The sequence below is a fragment of the Pezoporus flaviventris genome, unplaced genomic scaffold (assembly GCF_033815535.1).
Source record: "Pezoporus flaviventris isolate CSIRO_AGI_PZ_B2104156 unplaced genomic scaffold, CSIRO_AGI_Pfla_v1 ptg000007l, whole genome shotgun sequence".
NCBI classification, from domain to species: domain Eukaryota; kingdom Metazoa; phylum Chordata; class Aves; order Psittaciformes; family Psittacidae; genus Pezoporus; species Pezoporus flaviventris.
The window spans coordinates 88,512,074-88,539,484 of record NW_026892555.1 but is presented as its reverse complement, the minus strand read 5'-3'; the positions used below and the strand labels follow the sequence as shown (position 1 = coordinate 88,539,484).

Here is a 27,411-nt window from a genome sequence, read left to right as displayed (position 1 = left end):
GAGAAAGAAAATACCATCTTTTTGGAAATAAGAGTCACTTTATTGAAGAAATAAAAGTTTCCTATATAAAGTAAAATACTAATCACTGCAGTTTGCATAAAACCTCTGCCTATGGAGTCTGAATAAGAGATGCTTCTCTAACTTCTGTGTTTCACTTGCTCATTCTTTTTATTTGTCATTTATTTGTTCTTCTGTTTTCCTAATAGAAATAAGAAAGAAAGAAAGAAAGAAACAAACAAACAAAGGCAGGTAGTCAGGCAGCTACAAATTGTAAGCTAAGAAAACAAGCTTTTACTGCATTAGAAAGAGAAATGGCATTCTAAGGAAATCCCACAACTAGCCCACCCATGACCTTGAACACGTTCACAGCCGTTATAAATGAATTTGTCTCTGTTGGTGAAGCTGTGCCTTGTCCTGAGATCTCTTAGTAGAAGACCTAATTCTGAAGTTTGATACTCAGATTTGCTGCAATTCACCGTGGCATTCTGATATGTGTGCCTGGTTGTTACGTGTTCCACCTCTAGGCATAATGCAAGTAGACAGCCCTAATTAACAATAAACCAAAGCACTATACCAAAATCAAAATGCATTTAGATTCATATTTTTTTTGGTGTTTAGATTTTTGTATTGATTTTAAATAGAGAAATTACAATAAAAGACAATTTTGGGATTTAAAAAATGGTTTTACAAACCCCTTTTTTCTTCTATTGACCCTTGATTCCTTGTTTTGGTAATTTATATCTTGCCTGATACACTAAGTCTCAGCAGTAGAGGTATTTCTAGTTTGGACACTCCTCAGAAAAATGGGACCCCAAGCCTGTTTTGCTTTTCTAATTTAGAATTATTTAGACAATTATTGCAACAAAATGTGGCTATATAATATGGCTCAATGAATATTGGAAATATGGTAGAGGTGTGCAAGTACTGCACATTCATTCATGGATTATCTGCTAAAATCTAGAAACTTTCTAATGAAAATATAATAGATCAAGGACAGTTACATGGCTTGATGCTTTCTATTCTTCAGCAACTTCAATTTTAATGAAAAGTTTTTTAATATAGAATAAATCCTGGCTGGCAACAGAAAAATGCTGCTTCACAGATTATTTATTTTGCTTCTGCTACCCTCAACCACCAGTTTTAATTCTGAATTACAACTGAGTTTAGCAGTACTACAGGGATTCATTTACTTTGAGGACAACAAAACATCCTGAAGAGAAACCAATAGCTGTGCTATATTGCTGCTTTGTACCAAGCAGATATCAAAGTTCATGACTTCTGGTGTATAACTAGTATTTATCTGTGCTGTGTGGATTCAGTATAATGATCAGGCAACAGATTTTCACCAGTATATAAGAAAGCAGTTATACTGACATGAGCCTATGGTCATTGGTCAGAGGCATAGCAAGGCTGCTCAGATTGTTTAATGATAGGCCCTTTGCCTTGAATAATTACAAATCTTATATGCTGACACACCTTAATTCATGAGATCCTGGTATGTATAATTGGATAGAAGTATGAACTTGATTACACTAGTGAACTTGCTTTCCAGAGCAAAAAAAAAGGGTGATAACAGGCTTCTTTGTCATGAAAGGGTAAAGAAATGTGACAATCTGGGAACCAGTTTTAGGACCCCATCTGCTAAACCAGAGAGAAATCAAGATTTTACAGTTCTATAAATATTTTAGTGTATGCCATCATTTATGAACTCTGGCAGCTATCATAAAATCTCTCTGACTTTTGTTACAACTGCATATAAGGCCAGAAAATTGCATCTCATGGTAAACCATAAAAACCTAAGTAAAAGCACCATTCCTTTCAGTATATTCTAAAAATATACAACCTCCCTGTCAGTACATGGCAGGGTAGTTACCATCCCAAGATGCCTGTTTCTCTCTCTTTTTTTTTTTTTTTATCTGATCTTACCCTGGTCTTTTCAAACCCTTTTGTATTTCAGTATCCTTTTATGTTCCATAAATAACAGCCATCACAATATAACAACTGAAATAGCTTTTACTTTGTCACAACGTACTGTAAGCAAGAGACACTTGGGTGATGCTAATGCCATGGATACAGGAAGAATTTATGCTGACCTTTTCTCTAATTGTTCCTGAAATGATTCTCATCCAGTGGTGAGCTTCTTTAGAGCTCTGAAAGGGATCTAGCTTCAGAGCACTTTCTGCTGCTTTAATCACCCGCAGAAAAAAAAAAAAAAAGAAAAAGAAAGAGTTTTCCTGAGATTAAAAATGTTCCTTTTAAACTTAAACCTGCAGTCCTGCCCTGTGTTACAGTGTCCCTAGAAGACATAGAAATCACATATCAGCAAGTTTATCATCACAGAGCATAGTCTGACATTCCAGGTAGGATCTGCACAGCTTCAATTATAAGAGAACACTGGCTAAAGACCCTAAATTCTGGAGAGAAGTTTACCAAATTTAAGACCAAATTTCAGAAGGTGTCTTGACAGCGCAAGATGTAAAACCTCATTTGAGCAGCCAAACCAGAAAGCTGAATATTGAAGCAACTGCACATAGAATCATAGAATCATAGAATACTTAGGGTTGGAAAGGACCTTAAGATCATCTAGTTCCAACCCCCCTGCCATGGGCAGGGACACCTTACGTTAAATCATATCACCCACGGCCTCGTCCAACCTGGTCTTGAACACTGCCAGGGATGGAGCATTCACAGCCTCCCTGGGCAAACCATTCCAGTGCCTCACCACCCTAACAGGAAAGAATTTCCTTCTTATATCCAATCTAAACTTCCCCTGTTTAAGTTTTAACCCGTTACCCCTTGTCCTATCTCTACAGTCCCTAAAGAAGAGTCTTTCCCCAGCATCCCTATAGGCCCCCTTCAGATACTGGAAGGCTGCTATGAGGTCTCCACGCAGCCTTTTCTTATCCAGGCTGAACAGCCCCAACTTCTTCAGCCTGTCTTCATACGGGAGGTGCTCCAGTCCCCTGATCATCCTCGTGGTCCTTCTCTGGACTTGTTCCAACAGTTCCATGTCCTTTTTATGTTGAGGACACCAGAACCACACGCAATGCTCCAGGTGAAGTCTCACAAGAGCAGAGTAGGGGGCAGGATCACCTCCTTCGACCTGCTGGTCACACTCCTTTTGATGCAGCCCAGGATACAGTTGGCTTTCTGGGCTGTGAGCACACACTGAAGCCAGCTCATGTTCATTTTCTCATCAACCAACACCCCCAAGTCCTTCTCTTCAGGGCTGCTCTCAATCTCTTCTCTGCCCAACCTGTAGCTGTGCCTGGGATTGCTCCGACCCAGGTGTAGGACCTTGCACTTGGCATGGTTAAACTTCATCAGGTTGGCATCAACCCACCTCACAAGTGTGTTGAGGTCCCTCTGGATGGCATTCCTTCCCTCCAGGGTATCTACTGAACCACACAGCTTGGTGTCATCGGCAAACTTGCTGAAGGTGCACTCAATCCCACTGTCCATGTCAGCAACGAAGATGTTGAACAAGACCGGTCCCAACACCAATCCCTGAGGGACACCACTCGTTACTGGTCTCCCGCCGGACATTGAGCCATTGACCACAACCCTTTGTGTGTGGCCATCCAGCCAGTTCTTTATCCACCGAGTGGTCCATCCATCAAATTGATGTCTCTCCAATTTAGCGACAAGGATGTCGTGTGGGACAGTGTCGAATACTTTACACAAGTCCAGGTAGATGACATCAACTGCTCTGCCCCTGTCCATCAGTTCTGTAGCCCCATCATAGAAGGCCACCAAATTGGTCAGCCAGGATTTCCCCTTAGTGAAGCCATGCTGGCTGTCACCAAGCACCTTGCTGATTTTCATGTGCCTTTGCATGACTTCCAGGAGAATCTGCTCCAAGATTTTGCCAGGCACAGAGGTGAGACTGACTGGTCTGTAATTCCCTGGGTCATCCATTTTCCCCTTCTTGAAAATGGGGGTTATATTTCCCTTTTCCCAGTCATCAGGAACTTCATCTGACTGCCATAATTTCTAAAATATGGTGGCCAGCGGCTTAGCAACTTCATTTGCCAGCTCCTTCAGGACCCGCGGATGGATTTCATCAGGACCCATGGACTTGTGCACGTTCAGATTTTTAAGATGGTCTCGAACCAGATCCTCTCCTTCAGTGGGCACAAGGTCTTCATTCTCACAGTCCCTGCATCTGCCTTCCAAGACTTGGGTGGTTTGGTCAGAGCCTTTGGCAGTGAAGACCGAGGCAAAGAAGTCATTCAGAACCTCAGCCTTCTCCAAATCCTGCGTAGCCAGTTCTCCCGAGAGCTTCCTGAGGGGGCCTACATTCTCCCCTGTCTGTTTTTTATTTGCTATGTACTTGTAGAATCCCTTCCTGTTATCTTTAATACCTCTAGCTAAGTTTAATTCTAACTGGGCCTTAGGTTTCCTAACCTGGTCCCTAGCTTCATGCAACTATTTGCAAAATAAATGTGCTAATCAAGTTTCCAACATACTCTACACACATGCCTCTGCATAGACAATCAGCTTAAATACTAGACAAGTTGCTTCTCCTTTTTGCATCCAAATTAAGACTTTGTGTAGCTCCTAGAATTGCTGTGTCTTAGCCCTGCACTTGTTTTAACCAAACTTATGGTTTGATCTTTCATATAAAAGTACAGAATTGTTTCATGTTTGTCTCTTAGTGTACATATATGTGCACATCACATACTATGTAAATCAACATATATGAGATATTTATGGATAGTAAAATAATAAATATTTAATACTTCTTTCTATTTTTCTTTCTTTTCTAGTACATTCAATCTGTTGTTAATTAATTTGTTGTGTCCTCTTTTAGAAATATTGAATGCTTGGTCAATATCTGGAAAAATTATTATGGAAATTTATCCTTCAGATAACAACTCAATTGACCTCATCGTAGTTACCAGAGAGGTTAATTTAGTGACTGGTGTCTGAGTAAATGTAAGAGAGATTTCAGCAATTTTTGAAAGGTCATGCACTGTTAAATAGTAGCTGTGTTTCTTTCTCAAGAAGAATTACTCTTCCATGATGAGCACACTGACTCCTCTGTGTGCACACACAGTGCAATCGTTTAGGACAACTTTAAAGCATTTCAGGGTCACAATAAAAAATATCTCCTATCAGTTGTAGAAACGTTTTTGCTGTTTGCATTACTTCTTCTCCTCTAGTCTGAGCTCCACTAGTTTATCTAGGTGATGGAAGACAAGAAATTGTTTCCCACACAGAAATCTCCATCACTGTACTCTCCTTCACACAAGCACAATTCTGCTATTTTTTTTCAGCCTTTAGGTCTTCTAAAACAAACTGAGAAAGGATACACATGGGTTCTGATTTGCACTATGAATCAAGTTGAATCCTTCATGATTTTTTGATCTGTTCAAGCTACTGCCCATTTCCTGAAAATTTATTAATTTCATTTTAGGCAGGATTTCCCTCAGAATCCACATGTTGGTCCACACCTAGAAAAGATTTGATTTCTAAAATTCTGAAACCACCACATAATAATGTTTTCAGGAAAATATTTTTATTTCTTCTTTTACTGTCCATGATATCTCATGGCCTGAAAAGCAAGAAAATTTCTGCTACAATAAAATAATTAAGCAATAAACATAGTCCACGTGGGATGTGTAGCTAAATTCTTACTATATTACAGTCTTCCAGATGTTGCACCATGAGACAAACATACCGTCTTTCTTCCTTTTGTAGCTTGTAGTTGTTGTCCCAAAATGTCCCAAAACATTCTTTTGTTATATTCTATAAAACTAGCTTTTCTAGGTTTAACATAACTCTTTTTCCCTGTGTCAAATCCTAAGAATAAAGAACAACTCTATGACATACCCCACCTTCCATTTAGACCAGTGAAAATGTAGTGCTTCACCTAATTTATGACAGGAGGAGAATGAAGCCCAGAGTCTCTCAGACTTTCCAGAAACAGGATTTGAACAAAACCCCATGAAGTTACTGGGATATTTTCCATGGATTTCAGAGATCTCTGCATCAGGATCATAACGAGGACTCTGATGGTCTAGATACTGGCAGCAGCTGTTTTCAGAAGAGGCTACAAAGCGCTGAGAAAGAGTGAGCTCAATGGAAGCTGATGGATTTTCTCCCTGAAATTCACTGGATGAAAACCCATCTCAAAAAAAACAGAGACAGGACAACTCCTAACATCTGTATAACTGGAATGCTTCCCACCATCTAAATACAAATACACCCCTTAAGTTTCATTTATTATAAGCGTGGGTACCAGCAAAAGGCAGTGACTTTGAGGAACCCAGGAAAGGAGCTCGAAAACTGTCAGGCTGTACCCCTTTTGTCGCATATTTTTTTAATACAACACACAATTCTAATCAACTGAAAGAGAAAGAGGCAAAACCTAAAGGAAGGGCTAAAAAGAATGACCAAAAGGTTAAGAGGTAAGAACTTAACCTTTAATTGAGGAAGGTGTAACATATTACAACCTGTGGGATTGCAGCATCCTCTCTCCCTTTAGCAAACTGCTCTGGACTATATCCATTTTCAGGACATATTGTTACAGAGTGCATGAAGTACACTGACAGTAAATACAAGTGGTGATGATAAATAGCTTCACTTCACACTTTCAAGCTTTCTATATATGCTGCTAAAGAAAAAATACTGACTTCTTTAAATGCAAAAAAATATCTAAAAAAAAATAAATAAAGAATTCAATCTTGCCTATCACCTCAATTTTTAACTGGAACAGGCTTCCTAGAAATGTGACCAATGCCCTATGTCCGTCAGTGTTTCAGAGGCATGGACAACACCCTTAATAACACGCTTTAACTTTTGGCCAGCACCAAAGTGGGCCAGCAGCTGGACTTGGTGATCACTGTAGGTCTCTTCCAACTCCCAATTTTTTACGCCCTACTCCCTTCCTACCCAAACAGAGCATGCTGAGGAAATGCTGGATGCCATTTTTTCCCAGCCCTGCACTAGCAGAAGGGATTCAGTGAGTAATCATGTCCAGTCACAGGCATTGGCTCTGTCACTCTGTGGGAAGGAGGCCTGTGCCTTCTGATGGAGGTGAGAGACGGCGATTGTCTCTGGATGATTTGAGGCATCTGAACAGATTTGCAAAAAATACGTGTGAACTGGATTTTGAAACTCTTCTGTGTTCATCCAGTTTAGTTGGGTTTCGCAGCATAGCAAAAGACCCCGTCTCTGATATCTGTGGGGCTCAAAGATCAAGCCCTCAGCCTGAAGCAGGATGTGCTCCTGAACTCCATTGGTTGCAAACCTCGTTTATGTGGGCAGTACCTGCTCATGTCCTTGTGATTCCCCCCACTCCCAACCCCACCCCTCCCCCAAATGCTAGTGTTTAAAAATGCCCGAGTTTTTTCTTTTGGAGAAACAGAACAAAAGACAAGAGCCTGGGAACAACAATGCTCCATCAGGAGTCCATCTGGCCCAATGCTCTCCCTGCAGTGGCACCCCATATGTGTCTAAAGGAGAGTAGATGAGGAGTGCAGGTCTACTTCTGTCAGGGTCCAGGGGCTGTTTATAGGCCTCAGTGCTTGGGACTGGCCCCCCCTTTGGGACCTGCATGGCACATAGCCCCTCAGACCTACATCAGACCTTGTCATGCAGAACTAGATGCATGACATAGCATAGCTGTTCTGTTCTATTCTGTTCCGTTCCATTCCATTCCATTCCATTCCATATCATTCCATTCCATTCCATTCTGTTCCCTTCCCTGCACTCTTGATGATTTGTATAATGATGTGACCATTATTTACCTAAAATGCCAAGGACTTTCAACACCAGAAACACTTTCAAAGACACAAAGCAGACACAAGCCAGGTTACAGGTGGTAAGAGCATTTCATTTATTCCTAAATCAAGTGTTTATATTTACCTTAGTTTAGTTTAGTTAATTTTAGTGTGGCTTAGTTTAGATTAGGTTTTCTTTTTCTAAGTCCTTCGAAGCCGATGCCCAGAAGCCTTAACCTGGGCACAAGCGTAGCCAGCAGCGGGCTGATGCATCCTTCAGTTGAGCTGGAAAACACCCTGCCTCGCAGCCTGAGAAGGGAAAGCCGGGGCAGGAGCATTTCCATGGTGGGGCGAGAGCAGTGGAAGAGCCCAGCCAGAAGGGGCCAGGGAAAACCTGACTCGGGGTGGTGCTCAATGCTACAGAGGACAGCAGCAAGTCCCGGGGCCACGCAGGGGCCACCCTGGGAGTGCTGAAGGCTGCCTCCCCCCGGATGCGGGGCACGAGGGCCAGCTGCATGGAGCACGAGCCGCTGCCTTTGGGCCACAATGACCCAAAGGAGCCCCGTGAAGGGGCTGTGCTGGGCTGCAGAGGCGGCAAAAAACCCCGGGGACACTTGCTAGTCCAGCCTGGGGGCAAAAAAGCCTTCCCCCCCCCCCCAGCTGTAGGACACGAGGGGCCACCTTCGTGGTGCATGAGCACCAGGCGATAACCCAGAGCACCAGGACCACAGGAGCCCTGGCAAGTGGTGGTGCTCAGTGCTCAGAGGAAGGCAAAAAACCCCCGGGGACCGGTGCCAATCTGCCCCGGGGGGAAATTCCTTCCTGACCCCAGGGCTGGCGATCGGCTACTCCCTGAGCACGTGAGCAAGACCTGCTCCTGGTCCACGGGCTGGTTATGCCTCTAAGGGGACACTGAACCTGCTTTATGCCTCCACCTGCAGTCATCTCAGGGGCTTCCCACAACAGCAAAATGCCGCTGGCCTCATTTAGCCTGGGAGCAAGAACCCTTGCAGTGCCTGGCACCGCAGCTCAAAGGAATGCACTGCCGGAGGGCACTGGCCTTATACTGCCCCAGGGCATTGTGACGCTGTGTTGGCGGGTGCTGGCACTATGACACAGGGGTGCTGGGGCCCCTGCAGCCCTGCCCACCGCAGCGCTGCTGCTGCTGCTGCCCCTTTGCCCAGCGTGCCTTGGAGAAAGGCCTTTGGGGTGCTGGCCCTGAGGCAGTGCCTGTGCCCAGGAGGCCCAGGGGGATGTGTCCCTGCCCATGACGGCCACACACTGGGCACCGCTGCTGCGTGTCCCCGTAAATTAATCCCTGTGTTCGGACTGTATCAATAAATGCGTTTATATCATAAACAGTCATTTGAGTGTAGCAATCCAAGAGGTGGGCCGATGCCAACATTATGAATTTCAAGCAAGCCAAATGCAAGGTCTTACACCTGTGTCAGAGCAATCCCAGCCACAGCTACATTTTGGGCAGAGAACAGATTCAGAGCAGCCCTGCAGAGAAGGACTTGGGGGTGTTGGTTGATGAGAAAATGAACATGAACTGGCTTCAGTGTGTGCTCGCAGCCCAGAAAGCCAGCAGTATCCTGGGCTGCATCAAAAGGAGCGTAACCAGCAGGTCGAAGGAGCTGGATGGCCACACACAAAGGGTTGTGGTCAATGGCTCAATGTCCGGCGGGAGACCAGTAACGAGTGGCGTCCCTCAGGGATCGGTGTTGGGACCGGTCTTGTTCAACATCTTCGTTGCTGACATGGACAGTGGGATTGAGTGCACCTTCAGCAAGTTTGCCGATGACACCAAGCTGTGTGGTTCAGTAGATACCCTGGAGGGAAGGAATGCCATCCAGAGGGACCTCAACACACTTGTGAGGTGGGTTGATGCCAACCTGATGAAGTTTAACCATGCCAAGTGCAAGGTCCTACACCTGGGTCGGAGCAATCCCAGGCACAGCTACAGGTTGGGCAGAGAAGAGATTCAGAGCAGCCCTGAAGAGAAGGACTTGGGGGTGTTGGTTGATGAGAAAATGAACATGAGCTGGCTTCAGTGTGTGCTCACAGCCCAGAAAGCCAACTGTATCCTGGGCTGCATCAAAAGGAGTGTGACCAGCAGGTCGAAGGAGGTGATCCTGCCCCCTACTCTGCTCTTGTGAGACTTCACCTGGAGCATTGCGTGTGGTTCTGGTGTCCTCAACATAAAAAGGACATGGAACTGTTGGAACAAGTCCAGAGAAGGGCCACGAGGATGATCAGGGGACTGGAGCACCTCCTGTATGAAGACAGGCTGAGAAAGTTGGGGCTGTTCAGCCTGGAGAAGAGAAGGCTGCGTGGAGACCTCATAGCAGCCTTCCAGTATCTGAAGGGGGCCTATAGGGATGCTGAGGAGCGACTCTTCATCAGGGACTGTAGCGACAGGACAAGGGTGATGCCTTCAAACTCAAACAGGGGAATTTTAAGTTCGATATAAGAAGGAAATTCTTTCCTGTTAGGGTGGTGAGGCCCTGGAATGGGTTGCCCAAGGTTGTTGTGAATCCTCCATCCCTGGCAGCGTTCAAGGCCAGGTTGGACGAAATCTTTGTTGACATGGTTTATTAGGAGGTGTCCCTGCCCACGGCAGGGAGGTTGGAACTGGGTGATCTTAAGGTCCTTTCCAACTCTAAATATTCTATGATTCCGTAATTTGTGAATAAGATGAAAAGGTCTCTCTGCTCACCTGCTAATGTACACGGGATTTCTGAGGACACATCAGGACATTTATTCAGGCTTGACCATATAATACTCCTCCTTATCCCTTCTAGCTTTCTGCTTCAACTTCTTTCATCAATGTCAGCTTCTGCATTATTTTGTAAGAGATGGCATATAAGTCCCATATAAGAGTTCCATATAAGACAGACACTAGTTGACAGTCAACAGATACTCTCAGAGCACAAACAAGCTCTCAAATGTACTTCAAGTAAGAAAAAAAAAAGAATTATGATGACAAAAAAAAAACAAAACAGTCCCCAAAAAATCCCAACCAACCAAGATAAAAAAAAAAATAAAAAATAAACCCACAAAAAACCAAACTCAGCCAAAGCAACACAAGCAAAGAAGCAACAGGTGGAAGTGGGATTTGCAGTTTCCCGAATTGTCTACTTATCATTTGGATTCTGCAGAGTACATTTGGGGAAAACCATGAACAGTTTATTCCCCCAGGATAGTGGTTTTAGCTTAATTGGCTTAAAGGGATTTCAGTTTATTTACTTAATGGTATAGATTTGTCATACTTAGTTCTATATATCTTTTGAAAAAGAAACAAGAGCACCTTTGGATGAGGAGAAGTTTGTTCAATCTTACCTTAGCAAGATTCTTGACCCCACGTCTCTTCCATTCTGCAATGTCACATCTCTGTGGAAATAACATGGAAACATCTTGGAAGAATATAAGAAACAGTAGGGCACATACAAGCTCCCAGTGATCACTTTAAAGTGACACATATTGTCAGTGTGTGTTGGATGGTGGGAGCTCAAGCTCTTGCTACTTCCAAAAGTCAGTGCTGATTTACAGCCAGCAAGGTGTTCTATGATTTTCATCCCTGTGTCTGACGCTACTCCTACACGTTTCGTTCCAGCCCATGATTAAGTTGTACAGAGCTCACTCAAGCAATTGTTTAAAATTACAGTGCTTGACTTCCTCTGGTGAACTGTTTTGTAGACATTTGTAAATGAAAGATAAAATTAATCTAGTGGCTTTCTTGCCACACTACTGAACTTAAAGATCTGAAGGTAAGATCTGAATATTCCCAAAAGGGACCACAGTTTTCAGTAAAGGCAGTGGATGAAGACTTAGGACAGCTGGGTCCTCTGCTCAGCTGCACTGTGGGTTCTCTGAGAAAGGTGGCAAGCAGATCAGCACAGGTCCTTACAGCTCTGCTGTCCCACAGATACCAGCACCTACTCATCTTGGGGGCATAACGTAAAAAGATATCTTAGGTCTGTGGTAAATCACCCCCTCACTTGGGGTGTTTAGATGCATTCATATGTTTGCATCATTCTGATAGTGCACAGCCACGGGAGTGGTCAAGCTTTTAAGTTATCATGTGTCAACTCTAAAGGTGACTAAAAACAGAAAGAAGTAAAAAGATGGAAGTTTCACCAATATGCTAGTAAAAAAGGTAGATGGTACACAAAAGTACATCTAAAAATGGCAAGCATCACTTAAAAAGATAGAAATAAAAACCAGAGGTCCTTCTATATTGACATCAGAGACAAAACTGGGAGAACCCTTCCCAAAGAGCAGACCCCTCAATCTCTCCTGTTCATACAATGGCATGTCAGAAAACGGGCAAAGAGCATTTAGCAACTGGCTGTGAAATAGGCATTGGTACCACCAGAAGGCAAACTGGAGGTCTGCAGAAAGTGTGCTAGAGTCTTTAATGACAGGCCAGACAACATGTGGCTCATTATAGGTATTACTAACATGCTGGCTGGGTACAGCACCAGTACTCCCTAGGCCGGACAATTCTGGGTGCGGTATGGAGGCACCTAATTCATGAGGTTTTGCTGGAGAATGAGATGTGACTTCACAGTGTTTTGTTGTTTCTTTGGGTGATAATCTCTCAAGTACAGTGTAACTATACTTGGTGATCTTTTGCTGGAATGGATGCTTGTACTGAAATTTCAAAAAGATGTGCATCGCTGTAAGCCATATTTCAAACTCACAGACTTTCAAGAGGTTTGCTGCTTAATTTACATAATTCTTTTCAGTTATTATCTCCAAGGCTGTTGACACCAATGTACTTTTTAAAAGCTCAATGAAATTTCCCAGTTTTGGTTTATTTTTTTACTTTTGATGTATTATTAGTTTATTTCCAGATTTTTAGGGACAGATTGCTACTGGCTTTAACTTGGTATGTAGAGAAACTAACCCCTTCCCATAGAAATTAATTCAGTTTTATGCTTTTCAGAATCCAAGTGGTTGATGGCAAAATTCAATATAAAACTCTCAGATTTTTCATCTCTCCATAGAGACTGTATTTATGGACATGAAGAGCAGTCAGCTGATTGCTGTAGCAAGCTCTTTCATATGAAAAGTCTGAGATTACAAAATTCAAGCCAGAAGAATTTCCCCCTTTGTATTACTAAACCAATAACAGAACTTTTTTTTTAACAGATTCTGTTTAGCCATAATTGTTGCATATACATTTAGCAAATTTTCAGGACACCAGTTTTTATAGTAGAAATTGTTCTAGGAAGTAATCTTTTAAACTAAATATTTATCAAAACACTACCGTAAGAAGATAAACATTTCAGCCAGCATAATGAAATCATTCAACCAGGACAAAGAAAATGTAATATTTAAGGTAGAGAAAATTAATATAGCATGTCATCCCATTAATTACAGCTGTTCACATTTTCTTATAAAGCAATCAAGAATGTCAGCAATCCACATTTCTTCATCTTGAAGTATAGATATAAAAGGTAAACTCTTACCCTGAAGTTCAAGAAGACCTTCTAATAAAACTACAAAAACTGATAAAAATCAAAGACATGTTGCCTTTTACAGAATTATTCACGATGATCTTCCTGAAATAGACAAAAAAAAAACAACCCATAAATTACTATTCTTCAAGTCAAGCAGAATTTTCCAAGCCTGACCCCTGTTGACTGAAAATAATGCGAGCCTTCTCTCTGGTGTGTGACAGTAGTGGATCAAATCCTCACTTAGTCAAGTTTGTTTCTCAAAACCAGCCCAGCAATCCAACCAGGGCATAGATAGAATAAATTAAATTATAGCTATCTGCTTGATACTTATCTGCTTGATACTGGGCATATATGCTTCCATTAATACATATTGTCAGTCTTAAACTACTGGGAACTGTATAAGCGAAAAATAGTTTGAAAAAGAGTGCACAGAAAATACTCAAAGTCCATGAAAAAAAAAGTCCTTCACTGTGTAAAACCACAGAGGCCTTGAAACAATTAAAAAAAAAAAAAAATCTGACTTCTCTTATTAAATGTAACATTTGGAAGGTACAAAAATACGGCAGCAATGTAACTTTACTTAGTGACAGCTGAAAATGACAAACACAGGCTTACAAATACTCCCAGCAGGAAGAAATCGTTGTATGTATATGATAATGAAGCAACACCTGGCTGAAACAGGGCATCTGCATTTCTTGGTGGTATTTAAATCCTTTCATCCACTCTCCACCTCTATCTCACCCATGGGACTTGGTTTTTGTTCATGAGGTTTTTTTTTCATTTTCTTTTTTTCTGAAATATCTGGTCACATTTGGTCTTTAGCCGAGCCTTCAGCTACACATACATAGACTCATCATGTGCCCTCAATGCTTAGTCAACTTGGAGCTGTACTCCCACCACAGCTGTTAGTTCACATGAGTCATGAGTTTTGTTTCATTTTGTTTTGTTTCTTGCTCCAGAGAAAGTAGTGTGCTCTGCCATATAAGCACTGCCAAGTGACAAGTTGCATGTTTCAGTGCTGTAGCTCCCTTTCACTTCAGTGCATCAGTAGTCTTTCTGCTACTCATTTCCTCTTGCACTTTTAGTATTTCCAGACCCTCATCATACTCTACAGTTGAAATATCATTATTATTTCCAAATTGTGTTCACATATTTTCTATTCCATCTTTCAGATTGTTAGAAGAGTTTCTGTAGAAAACCAGGCCATATGCCAATTCCTGCAAAAACTCAAACTCCCACATCAGAAACCTGTTGTCATTTGTCTCAAGTTTTCCTTTAGAAAAATTTAGCCTTTCTCAGCTACTGCAACAGTGTTCCCATCCCTGCCAATTGGCATTGTTTTCCAAATGAAATTTTGCAAAGCATATGACCTAATGTTTTCTTAAGATCCAGAAATATTACCTCTGTCCTCTTCCCTTCATCTGCTCTTTCTGTCATTCAGCTGAGAGCAGCCACAGTACACAAGTTGCTGTGGCACAGTTTGGAGTAGGCACTTGCTACTTTTGTAGTACCCTTCTTTGCTACTGATTTTCAGATTTTCCATCCTAGTAGCTCCACCATTTTACTGGGCAGACACATTACATTTACTAGATGCTAAATGACCAATTTCTCTTTCCTCCCACTAACTTCTCCCGTAGTTTACCCTCTGTGTTTTACATACTCTTTTTTTATTCCAGGGGCCAGTGGTTTAGCTTTTAAAAGTAGCTCTGAATGAGTTGGTATATTCACAAATTTTCTTAAGATGAAGGAACCATCATTACTGTGTTCTGCTCAGTTGTGCATTTAATTTTCTCAGGTATTTACTTACCTGCATTTATCAAGAACCATGCCAACTATGTACTTCATTGCTTCTTAATTGCCCGTGCTCTTTTATTTCCCTTTAAATGATAGATTTAAAAAAAAGCACTTAGTGGTTCAGTCATATTAAAATCATAATTGATTTTGCCTCACTCCTCATTTATTAATGGACTTACAGTACCTTCTCACTAATAAACCTCCCAGTAATGAGTTTAATCCACTGAGGATACTTTTCTACCTCAACAAACCACCAAGCAATTTAGGACAGTTGGTAGTCTCTGCTTAAGGGAGTCCAAAAACTGGAGTAGAAATTTATGCAGGCCATAATTAAAGTACTTTTGGAGAGCTGTGTGGGGAGTTTACTGATATTCTTTGCATCATGCCCATCTGTGGTCAGTGTAATTAATCCTTCACTCTCAATCCGGTTAAGAACTGATCTTCAGTGACACTTTTTGGTAAAGGGGAAGCTTAAACTAGCTACGTAGCAAACAAACGCTGGTCATTTTCTTCCTCTGAACAGCAAAAGTTTGTGAAGTTGATGAGAACAGATCTTTTTGGAGCTGCTCAGTGCTGGGGAAGGTGTGCAGACAGCAGAAAAGCCAGACACTGGGATGACGGCTGTTGCAGATGTGTGGAAAGCCCAGTACACCCAGAAGAATCACAAGCAGGACTTTGCTGGTTCATAGTTAGTAGTGGGAGAAGATTACCTCATGGAAGTAAAATATAATCAGTAGTTTCTACTGGAATTACTTAAGTGAAAGCACAGTTATACACTTGAGGGAGGGAAGGACTTTGGGCTGAGCAGCTCTTAGATTGCAAAGGTTTAATTGTGTACCTTTCTGCATTTAATGACAAATCCCTGTGACTTCCTTTCCTTCCAGGATTGTAAGATTTTAGGAGCAAGAAACTTATTTGTTCAACACCTAAAACACTGGAGTTATTGTACAGGAGGGGGTTTCTCATAAATCTAAGCTTGTATTGCTACTTAACAGGAAATTCCTGTAAAAGTGCTATTCTGTCCTGTCCTCACACACAATTACTTAAAGACAAGTGAAAGAGGACAGTGAGAGGAGTCTTCCTCCCTGCTGGCCTGTGGGAGTTCCATGGCAGATCCTTTGATGACTGATAGGATGCTGAGGGGAAGAAAATGAGCTTAACCTGGGGAAGCTAGTCGTGCTGGGCTCAGCCCTCCAGCTGATGCAGTGGCCTTGTCAGAGTGCCTCTTGACTGGGAGTTATATGCTCCCTGTTTTTTATCTTATCGGACGGATGGTGCTGATGTCTTGCCTTTTTGATTTGCTGGCACTTAATGTTAATTTGCAAAGGCATAAATACTTCCTAATGCATAACAGAGGATCAGGTCTAGAAAGATTAACCTTCGTACAGAAATCCCTTACTTTGTTCTGGATCTTTCCTTTTGGGATTTTTGGAGATATAATGATTAATAATTTTGGTGATCTCTGGGATGGACAGCGTATGTTTTGCTTTTTGCCATGTTCTTACTGTTTGCCCGTTTGCCACATCCATACATACATAAATGCTAAAGTGAGATCTGTCCAAGATTTTACATTCCTCTATATGCAATTAACCCATGTAGAGTTTTATCCATGGTAATCCATCACTGATAAATAATTAACACACACAGAAATGCTGGTGCCACCCAATCAGAATAACAGCAAAGTAGATTCCCTTTGTATTGAGATAAACAATTCTACTAAGTGAAGAAGAATGGAAAATCTGGGAGGGGATGCAGAGAGAACATGGGAGAGTGCATCTTGTCTAATAGTGTTTTTAGTTGTCATTAAACACAGTCAGGGTTTCCAAAGCTAACGTACATGTTAACACAATCCAAAACACTTCTATTAAATTATTTTTTCAGAACTCCAGTACAGCAAATGATGCAAAGCCAAAATTCCCCAGACAATGCACAGAACATTAAAGAATTAGTTTAACATTCTGACAACCCTGCAATTTTATTTAAACAAGTTCTTCCCTACCCAATTCCCTGCAGAGAAGTATTGTACCCTTTTGCTGATTGTAGTGGACATATTGCAGATCTCCAATTACCTTCCCAAAGGACCACCCACTACAAGAAGTTTTTTTGTATTGCAAGCACAGCGTAGCTCATTCCTCCCCGGCTCTTATTCACCTTCTTTTTTCTTTCTTTTTGTTTTTTTCCTTTTTCTTCCCATCCCTTTTAATTTTCTTAGTATTCTCATATGCTGTGGATGAGCTGACAGACTAGCCTGCCATCTGTTCTTTCATGACATGGTGCAACCTAATCAATTATCCTCAAACCACTTTGGAGTAAATAAAATGTCTACAATAATAATAATTAGCCAGTTAAAGAGAAAACAGAATCATGCAACTCCTGGTGGGAATTAGATAGATTTCAGAACAGAACATTTTATTAGCTAAGATTATTAGACTAGGAGAAGACAACTTTGGGAGGGAAAAAAGTCACCTACAGTAATTTATTCTGAGGCATGAATATAAGACAGCATCCCTAGATTCTGGATAGCTTCGATCCTTTGTAACCAATGATGCCAGATGCAAGTATATTTCCTGCTCATGAGTTTCTAATATTTTCCTATTATTAGATGTGTTATCATAAACATGAGAATTTGTATTAGAATTAGCACTATTTTAAAATAACAACAAATATAAAGAAAAAAAAGAAAGGAAAAACAATGACCAGCAGATGACATTTAGATAGCATGAAGAGACAATATACATTTTTCCAAACATATGAATAAGTCCTGATGTCTTCAGGGAGAGATTTGTTCAGAACAACCAGTTTAAGTAAAGATCCTGTGAGTAAGAAGAGTACATTACACATGCACCCACTTCAACAACAGGCAAAAAGCAGAAACACAAACTGCTACAAACAGAAATCAGGTTTGTAATGTGATATTAGGAATTAAGAAAATCAGGAAGATAGCAACTGATATCAGTGGACACCCAAGATCTCACAAATCAGGTCTTTATGAAGTTAATCTGAACATTGTTTTTTTCACAATGCAAGCAAATGCTTACTATTTTAACTCTCTGACATTGATTTAGGCAGAATACAGTAGCAACATAGTCAATTGCTGAGCATTCAAAATATATCTTAGCACTCGAGTGTTTAGCACATTTTCAGTATTTTCACTTTTGCGGCATGAATTTTTCAGATAAATCAGAAAAATTCAGTGTTCCAGTCAGATCATGAGCAAATTGCCAACCAAGATTTCGGTCAAGGAACTGATACAGTCTCCATGCATAGAGCACGCTGATGGATCACAGGGAAGAATTTCCTCATTACAGTCCTCATTTTGAGTGTGAATGGATGTCATGTACATTCTAATTTTTGTGCCCTGAAAGAATCCAACATGTGTATCTGTGCTAACACATGGTATTTTTGATCAGTAAGTTGTAAAACCAAGGTTTTTTCTGCCATGTTTCTGAGTATTAAAGACATGAAAATAAGTAAAATAGCTTTATATGTACAGGTGCTGTCCCCAGCACTTCACATACTTCAATTATCAAACTCTACAGAACCAGTTTTATAACAATGTGTGTCTGAACTTTCAACCCAAAGCTGCCTGATCAGCTTCAGATAATATAGACTATCTCCTGCAAAGTAAAGACCATAAAAAAATGAAATTGTATGAAACATCACCATAAAGGCTGTACAACTACGGGCTACAACTTTGCCATATATAGATATAAGACCACCTACTGTAGTATTCCAAAATCTTAGTAGCTCTAAAATGAAAATACACTAACTATGTGTGTTCGCTCTCATGCTGTCACATCTTAACTGGTGGGAGACTGAGGCAATTGCCCATAAAACACAATGCGTGGTGGCAAGGAATTTGTGGTGAAGTATGTGGCAGACTCAAGCTTATCATTGCGAGCCCATTGCAACTACTGACAAGAACACAAACAATCAGGTAGGAACATGTAGAGAGTGGGTGGGGAAAAATCCCCACCATGATATAGGCCAGTGAAGATAGATACAGCAATGAATCACATAAGATCTTCATCAGCCCCTCAATGACTGCTCCACTGTGATTTCTGTGACATGCATGTATCAATGTATTTGCCTGTTTAGGTTCTCATACCGCTTCTCCTCCTGCAGTAGACAAATAATTCTGGCATAGTGACAATATGCTTCATTTCCAATTTTCTAGGTACTTCAAAGGAGGATTCACCTTTCTGTTGCAGCTGCTAACTTCTTGCTTCTACATGTTTCTCTATGTTTTACCCTTCACTTCAGAAAAGGGCTAACAATTATGTGCCTGATGTTTCTCTAACTTTGACCACCTTGAAATGTGATTTTGTGATTTTTGTTGAAATGTAGGACATGGATCCCTTGCAGGCTTTTACAAACATGAGAGTTCCCATGTGTCATTGACACTGATGAATTGCTAGATCACTACAGAAGAACTTGTAAATGGCAACAGATCTGGCTCCTCTGTAGCTAACTTCAGCTCCTGAGAGGGAGCGGGGGGGGTGAGGGGGGTGGGTATGATTCTTTTTATTATATTTATTTATATTTATATATTTATTATATATGATATATATGTATCAATTAAGCACTTAACAAGCTACAATAAAAAGCAACCTTCCAATGGAATTTTTAATGCAATGGAAACAAGTTACCTTTGAGGTGGTTATCATTTGGAATATTGACTAGAATGAAAATAAGGCAAATGACAACAAATATTCATCCAGATTGCCCATAACAACTTGCCAGGCATCTATGTTTCAAATCAAGTAAATATGTGTGGCTTCTCTTTGACAGAAACACAAAATGCCATGTGAAACACATTGAATGGCACAGCTAATGCAGAATGCAAGCAGAAGATACTGCAGCTTTTGTTTTGGAGTACCTGTTATGCAGTTCTCTTAGAATGTGCTTCTGTCAAAGAATGAAAGAAAAGAAGCCTCAGCAAACAAAATCCACAATTCCCAAACATTTCTCAACTCAGAGGATACTGCCACACTTGGGCACAGCCTATTCACAGCAATTCTAAAATTCTGGTGTTGGCACAGATACTATATTTGTAGTACTCAGCTGACGTAAAGGATTAAATGGTGCATGAGGGTTGAGATGAAGGTGTTTAGTGGAAGTGAGAGGCTTCAACTCTCTAAACAAGATGAAGTTATAAACAAAAAATAGCAGTGGCATTCAATAATATCAGCAATGTGCTGATTAGGCGCATAAGAAGCTTTCAACAGCTCCCTACTATTTTGAGAACTACGATGAACAGGACTTAGCTTTTGACATGCAAACATTAATTCACAAGCTTAAGATCTTGTCTATGTAATTCTGCATATGTCTGAGAAGATAAAAGCTGAAGTTAATATTAAAAACTCTGACCACTCACCACAGACTCATTTGAGTGACAGCTATGAGCGAGAATGCAAGTGGTCATCTTTCCATTACACTTCTCACACAAAGTCAGCCACAAATGTGCTCTCAGGCTATAGGGATGAGTGACACACTTTGCCCTCTCTCTGCTTCTTTGCCCTTGGGAGAAGTGGGGAGGGGTGCAGTGGAGAGAAGATGAGGTGTTGACTGTGTTTTCTGTCCATGGAGACACACAAAGCAAAACAGAGTATGTGTGAAGGCATGGACAGCACTGCTCTGAAGAGTGGTATGAGCTCTGCAGGCCACCTGTTCAGAAGAGAGAAATTGTCTCTTACTGAACTCTCCCACATTTGTACAACATCTGACACTATTCCTTTGTAACCTCACTCTACATATGTTTTCTCACCAGTGTACACAATGTTACAGGCACCATTCCTCCTCCCCCAAGCAAGAGGATCCTTTAATTTCAGTACGGCACATTGTCTTGTGTGATGTCCATATGCACAGCACTTCTAGAGATGTGTGGTTGTCTCCGCGGTACAGACAGAGAGAATATCATCTTTGTCATGGCCAATGCTCTCTCAACGCTGCACATTTGTTAAAGCTTACTTATTTTCTTGGTCATTCTCTCTATTCCCTACAGTGCTTGCAGAATGTATTCAACTTGTCACAGAGCAAGCATACAGCTGGTGCTTCCCCAGGCATATTAGTAAATTTAATATCTTTCAACTTCTTAGATGTTTTCAGTGATGTTCTCAGTACCTTAAAAACTCTCATGACAATATGAAAAAAAAAAAAACTTTCAGTGCTACACACACACGTGTGGACTTTCTCAGGTGCTGTACACAAGTTCAGTTAGATGCTCTCCATCCAGCCTTTGATCTTTAGTCAGAAGAAGAAGTCGGCTAAGGAAGGGGGATATGAACTTTCTTTCATGCTTGTTCTATTTCTTAGGTCCAATAAAAAGGACAGCACAAGGATGCCTGGGGAATTAAGTGCAAGATAATCAAAGAAATGACTGAGAGGAGTTTGCACCCTGCCAGCTATCCTGAGCTTTGCCCCTCACTGATGTGGCTAAGCTGTGGGGAAGGAGGGCTTCCATGATAACAGGGGTTAGTGTCTTTTCTGACACCCCCCCCCCCCCCCAACCCCGACCCCTTCTCTACCACCTCATGCTCATCTTTATTAGCTTTTTCACACTACACAGTACTCTCATCGATTACAAGGGCTAACACAAAGCAGCCTAATGATGGGTCAGTCTTAATGAGAAAAGCGGCTGCTCTTGAAGTGGTGTGGCTTCGTCTTGCACCCTGCTGAGTCCTGGCATGTAGAGCTTTGCCTCCTTTTATAGAGCAGAGCCATGGAAAATCAACAGTGAACAGCCTGGTGCCTCTGAAGAGAAAGGGCCATGTGCATGGCTATTTAGTGCTGTAAAAGAGAGAGCATTTGCACAAATGGAAGTGAACATAAGGAGGCCTTCAGAGAAGAATGGGGCCTTGGCAAATTTATAGACTCCCCTGAAAGAAAGTGATTACAGATCATTATCCAATTGAGGCAGATTGATGGGTTAGGGTCAAAGTAATACTGCAGAGCTCACTGGAGGGACAATGCCTGCTTGTCAGTTCTGTCCAGAAAAAGAAAGAAAAGGGAAACTACCACACAGAGAGGAAAGATTTAAGCTTTTCCAGCCTCTATCTGAAAAATCGTTACTTATCTTGAACATGTGCTCTTTTAAAAAAAAGAAAAAAAAAACCAAAGCTAAATTGCAGGAACAGTATCACCGAGTTAAAACTGGGCATCCACAATTACAAATAGTTGTGTAAATACCAAGCAAGCAGCATGCACACAAAGCCTTGCGACTGTTACTCCCGGAGATCACAAAGAGTATTGGCACTAGTAATGGATAAATCGCATCTTCATTTCATTATTAAAAAACAAATACCAAAAAAAAACAAAAACAACAACAACAACAAAAAATGTCTTAGAAAATGAATGTGTACATTTTTTTGATTTTGGTGAAAGAAGGACGGTTTTGTTAACAGCTATGGTTGAACAGATTTGAAACTCTGCAACATCTGGCCAGGCAAAACTCAGCAATACTAACACTGAATAAAAGGAGAATAAATGTTCTTCTATTGTTTCTTCTGAATTGATTTTTTGAGTGTTTAAAAGTGCTTTGCATTCATGCACTTTTCAAATAGCCATAGAAATGGAAACAGCATGGCCCAAAAAGCAGCTCACAGCATTTATTGTGCATTTGCCTCCCATTTTCCAATATGATTTCGGAATGCAAAGAATTTGAGCAAAGAGAGAAGACAATGCATTCATGAGAGACCTGATTTGGTTTTTAATTGTGTTTATTTATTAACTTCTCTGTTGTTTCCCATGTCTCAGAAGCAGAACACCACACACACTTTAATGGATGTGTCCCTGTGTCCCAGGAGATAGCAGAGTAGTACTGGCCCCATTTCAAACAAAGGCTCAGCGGGGAAGCTTGCCTTGGGGCCACTGACTTGAGAGTTTGCAAGGGTTCCCTCAAGTTCCATTACAAAACCTACACAGGCATGGAAGTTACAGCCCTGGCACTCACCGTGGTACTCACAGCACCTTGTGTGCTCTTGCAAAGGGCATGCAGACATAAAAGGACCCATTCCGAGTCCATTGAAAAAGAACACAGCAGTGTGCTGCTATGGACTTTGACTCAGGCAGGAAACAGTCCTGATAGAGCAACCTGAAAAATCTGTAGGAATACCAGGTCCAGGTATGAGTACCCAAACAGCCATCTGTTGCAGTGATAGAAATGACCTTTCGTGCATCCCTTAGATAAATTCTGGCTCATCCTTGCAAATAACTCCGCATACTCCAGGACTTGCTTGGTCTCACTTAATGATAACAAAGGAAATATAAACACCGCTGGCTCATACACATCTGCAATTTGGGAAAGTGTTAAAAGCATCAGGAGAGACTCACAGACTCTCACTTCAGTACCTCTCTTGTACAGCACATGTGTTTCTTTATGTTCATTTGGTAGCATCCCAGCTGCAGGATGGTCATGTTCCCTCCACAGTTTCAAAAAGAGGATCTTTAATACCTTCTCTGGAAGCAAAGTGATCACTCATCAAACTCCTGTTTCTTTCTTTTTACTGTGTAACCTAGACTCTAGGCACCAGCATTTTTTCTTTTCTCTTATGATTCTCAAAACAACTAAATTTTCTGTGTAACCAGCAACCCTTCTCCACTGCCCTGAAGATAATTCGTCATCTCATCTTTTAGCTACAAACCAGAAAGGATCACAAATTGTATTCATCCCAGAAAAAATTCCTAGAAAGAGCTATGGAGGGTCCGTGCAATGCCATTCCACACAAGGCATCTTCCCCCACCTGGGCAGCTGGTGAAACCAGGGACAGGTTACATGGTAGGCTGGATATGTTTGCTAGGCTGGAGTTTTAATTTACACCTATATTCCTTAAACTAAGCTTGACACTTTGAATCTTTTCCCATTTTCCTCATTCATCATTTTTGGTTGTGATGTAGGCTCCTCCATGCTATACATTCTTGAATCTTTTAGTGTATAATGGAGTTGTAACTGAGGCAGGATACAACATACGACAAAGCATACACTGTATTAAGATTTTTTTTCTTTCCTTCCAACTTTTCTCTGCTTTGGCCCAACAGTATTCTTTCTTGCTGTGCCTGGTTTAGGAAAAACTTGCAGTTACTCCTTTCCTGCAGTGCTGCTGGCATTTGTTTCCACTTGCTTCCTCCAGTTTGGCAGGAGACATGTATATGCGCAGGACTCCATATGTTTCCAGAGATAATCTGCTTTTTACTACCAGTAAGAATAACCTTGAGTACATATTGCACTGTCACAACATATTTTCTATATGAATCAGAAAGTAAAACCAGTGCATTGGAAAAGCAGACCATACTTTTAACAGGCAAATTCATAAGCCAGGCTTTTATGAATAGAGCAAACTGAGTGGTGGGGGCAGGGGATATCACAGGGAAACAGATGTGTGCTTATGAGCCAAGCTCCCTGTCCTACCGACATCAAGTTACATTGGAGCTGATCCACAGAGAAGTATCCCTGTAAATGGAGGCTAGGTGCTGGACTGTTCATACCATTTCAGTGAAATCAGTGTGAGCACACCAAGTGGAAATCAGCACAGAACAGGGTCAAGGGAGCAAAATGGCTGTTCCCTTCCACTCCAATCAAGAAAACTATCATCTATTCAGGTTAAAAAAAAAAAAAAAAAGAAGCCAAGACAGGAAAAAGCTCCAACAAAATCCAAACCACAAATCCTAGACTCAGTTGGGAATAAGGGAGGGAAAAGAACATTTCTCTTAAGGACACTTTCCGCTCTATTTATAGCTATAGTTTGTATGGCGTTTAACTCCTGACCCATAGGGTTCTTAGGTAAGTAAGAAGTGTACAGACGTGTATTCTAAGAGCTGTATTTCATCCATATGCGCAAAACAGTCACAGGAGAGCTGCAGAAAACTACACACTTGGGGTAGCAACCTTCGTAGTCCAGGAACAACCTTTGAATCACACTAAGTCTATCCTCTGGCAAATATTGAGCTTCAAAGACAATTCTGCTTGAGTAAAAACTCAGAGAAAAATCCTGAGGCATTCAGTCTTCATGGCAGTTTTGTCACTTTCTTCATAGGATCTAGGAGTTTAACATGAGCAAGACTTGCTTTTAATTGCTTTCATTGCATAATGCTTATAATACTATAGTGGCAAAAATGATGAAATTTTCTCTCTGAGAGGAAAGCATCTTGACTGTGTGGGTGAATTAGGCTCACTAAAACAAGTTTCTACCTGCTCAGTCTTATCATAACAGTATATGGTGGTTTTTTGTGTTGATACAACATCTCCTCTATACAGAGCTGGCAGAGTACTGACAGCTATTTCAGATATATAATTTGTTTAAGAAAAAATGCCAAAATTGGACTGTATTATCCATTGCCAGTTTCTCAATTCCACCTACAAACAGCTTGAATTACAAAATAACTTTTATAGTTTAGTGCCTTTCTTCACAGTGAAGAACATCTTAGGGGGGATGGTTAAGTTAGGGGACTCTCAGGGATGTTGGCATAAAGAATATCTACAGTCATTGTGTACATGGGGATTCCTACACAATGCAAAGCTCCCTAAGGACCTACTGAAGCCTCGTCTTTACCAACAGAGCTATCTCTGCCTCTGATTTATCAACAGATGTATCCTAGTGTTGCATTGCATATAGGCAGCAATACTATTGCATCTGTATAGCCTAAGAACATAAGTAGCATCAGGTTTATATGATTTATATGTAAATTCTATTTAGAACAACATAAGCAAGTCCAATATTTTAGGAGATTCTGATCAAATTGAAGGTATTACCCTTCTATACTTTTATTTACGCATTAAGCCATGAGTAAAAAGATATTTAATTTTACCAGTGAAGGGATCATGAAGACCCTTTTCTATCTAAAAATGCCTTCACATTCTCTATTGTTTTTCTGTCCCTAAAGACATGTTTCGCCACTGAAATCATGACTTTACATACAATGAAAAGCTGAAGAACCTCTCTGCCCCAGGTCATTCCGTCTGATCAAACCCAGGTCCATAAGGGGGCTGAAAGTTGTTATCACATGCCTGCTCTTTACAGGCCTGAGTAAAGGACAAGGTTGGACAAACTATAGCAGGTAGACAGGCTGTAACAGCATGAGAAAAATACCAAGGAAGCAAATTCAGTGAAAGAGGACTAAACATGATGGATTAATTATATCCTGTAACCTTCCAAGTGGTCCTGCCTTACTGAGACTAAGGTACTTGAGTGATGATGATGTGGAAGCCTGTACTTTTGAGCATGTGAAAACTAGTCTAGAAGAAGAGTTATATATTTTCAAAGTCAGTTCAATAAGGCAAACCTTCAGTCCCGATTCCTTGGACCCACCGATTAAACTGCAGTCAAAAATGTTGCTCATTTGCCCCACAGAGGACATACTGTATATGTAGTTCCCCAAATGCATAAGGTCTAATCAAAACTGCTACATAACAAGAAGCCAGCCAAGAAACCCAGACAGTTTGGTTAATCAGACAAAGAGCAGCTTCATGTTCATTCCGTCTTAAATGAAGATCTGAGGAATGGTTATGGACTGGGGAAGGAAAGAGAGAGTACAAGAAGTACAGCAGGCCCAAAGAGAAGGGCACATGCAGACAGTCAATTAGGTAATGCATCCAAGCCTGATCTGAAGACCTATTGCAAACAGAGCAGCCATTCATGCACTATGACATGCAGGTCAATAGAAGCAATCATATGCTTGCCTGGTACTTATGGTTATGTTTGTGAAACATCACATGGCAACATATGATGAAACTCAACCCCGATCAAAAATTACAGTGACAAATTAAAAAGTCTTTGATTTTTTTCCCATAAAAAAAGAAAAAAACACGCATCATTATTTTTTAAATACAAAATACATCTTTTTTCCCCACTGAATTCTCACCATTCATTGAAGTGAATTTTAAGGAACTCACCATATCTCATGCTCCATTTCTGAGTTATTTCTCTTTCTGATTATCTGAAGAGCATTATTATTATTTATCTTCCAGGGAAATATATCAAGCTCCTCTGCAAAAACACAGAAGACACTATTCTTAAACACAAGAAAATTGCATTGTTTGTTTCAAGGCACACATTGATCAAAACAAATGTCAGAAAATAATTTTCCTTCCTATTGGGTGCTACTTCCTGTTTGGCCAGATACAGTATGTTGTTTGCCTTTTCTGTTTCTGAAGCATCTGCTAGCAGTTACTGCCAGAAATGTGATAATGACCATGGTCGACCAGTAGCTTGAACTGGTGGATCCTGTGTTCTGAGCCTCGGACTACACAAATTGCAGATACTGGTTTTACTAACTCAAGCCACACATTCCAGCAAGCACAGTGGAAGAGTTTGGCTTCTGTTTTCCACAAGGACAGGACCAAGCCCATCTACAGCATACTGGAAAGCCACAAAATGGAAGCAATCCAGGCTAAAGATTTTCCAGTAAATAATCATGCTATGAGCTCC

General features: G+C 41.0%; 1 long non-coding RNA gene across 1 annotated transcript; it reads right to left on the bottom strand.

Annotated features, from left to right (window-relative positions):
• On the bottom strand, positions 1-26,941 carry LOC133266420 (uncharacterized). Its single transcript, XR_009742394.1, has 4 exons — positions 26,877-26,941; positions 15,003-15,072; positions 11,070-11,120; positions 1-199 (listed from the first exon to the last, which is right to left on the bottom strand). It is a non-coding gene; the product is annotated as an uncharacterized LOC133266420 (long non-coding RNA).
• Between the last annotated feature and the right edge of the window lie 470 nt (positions 26,942-27,411).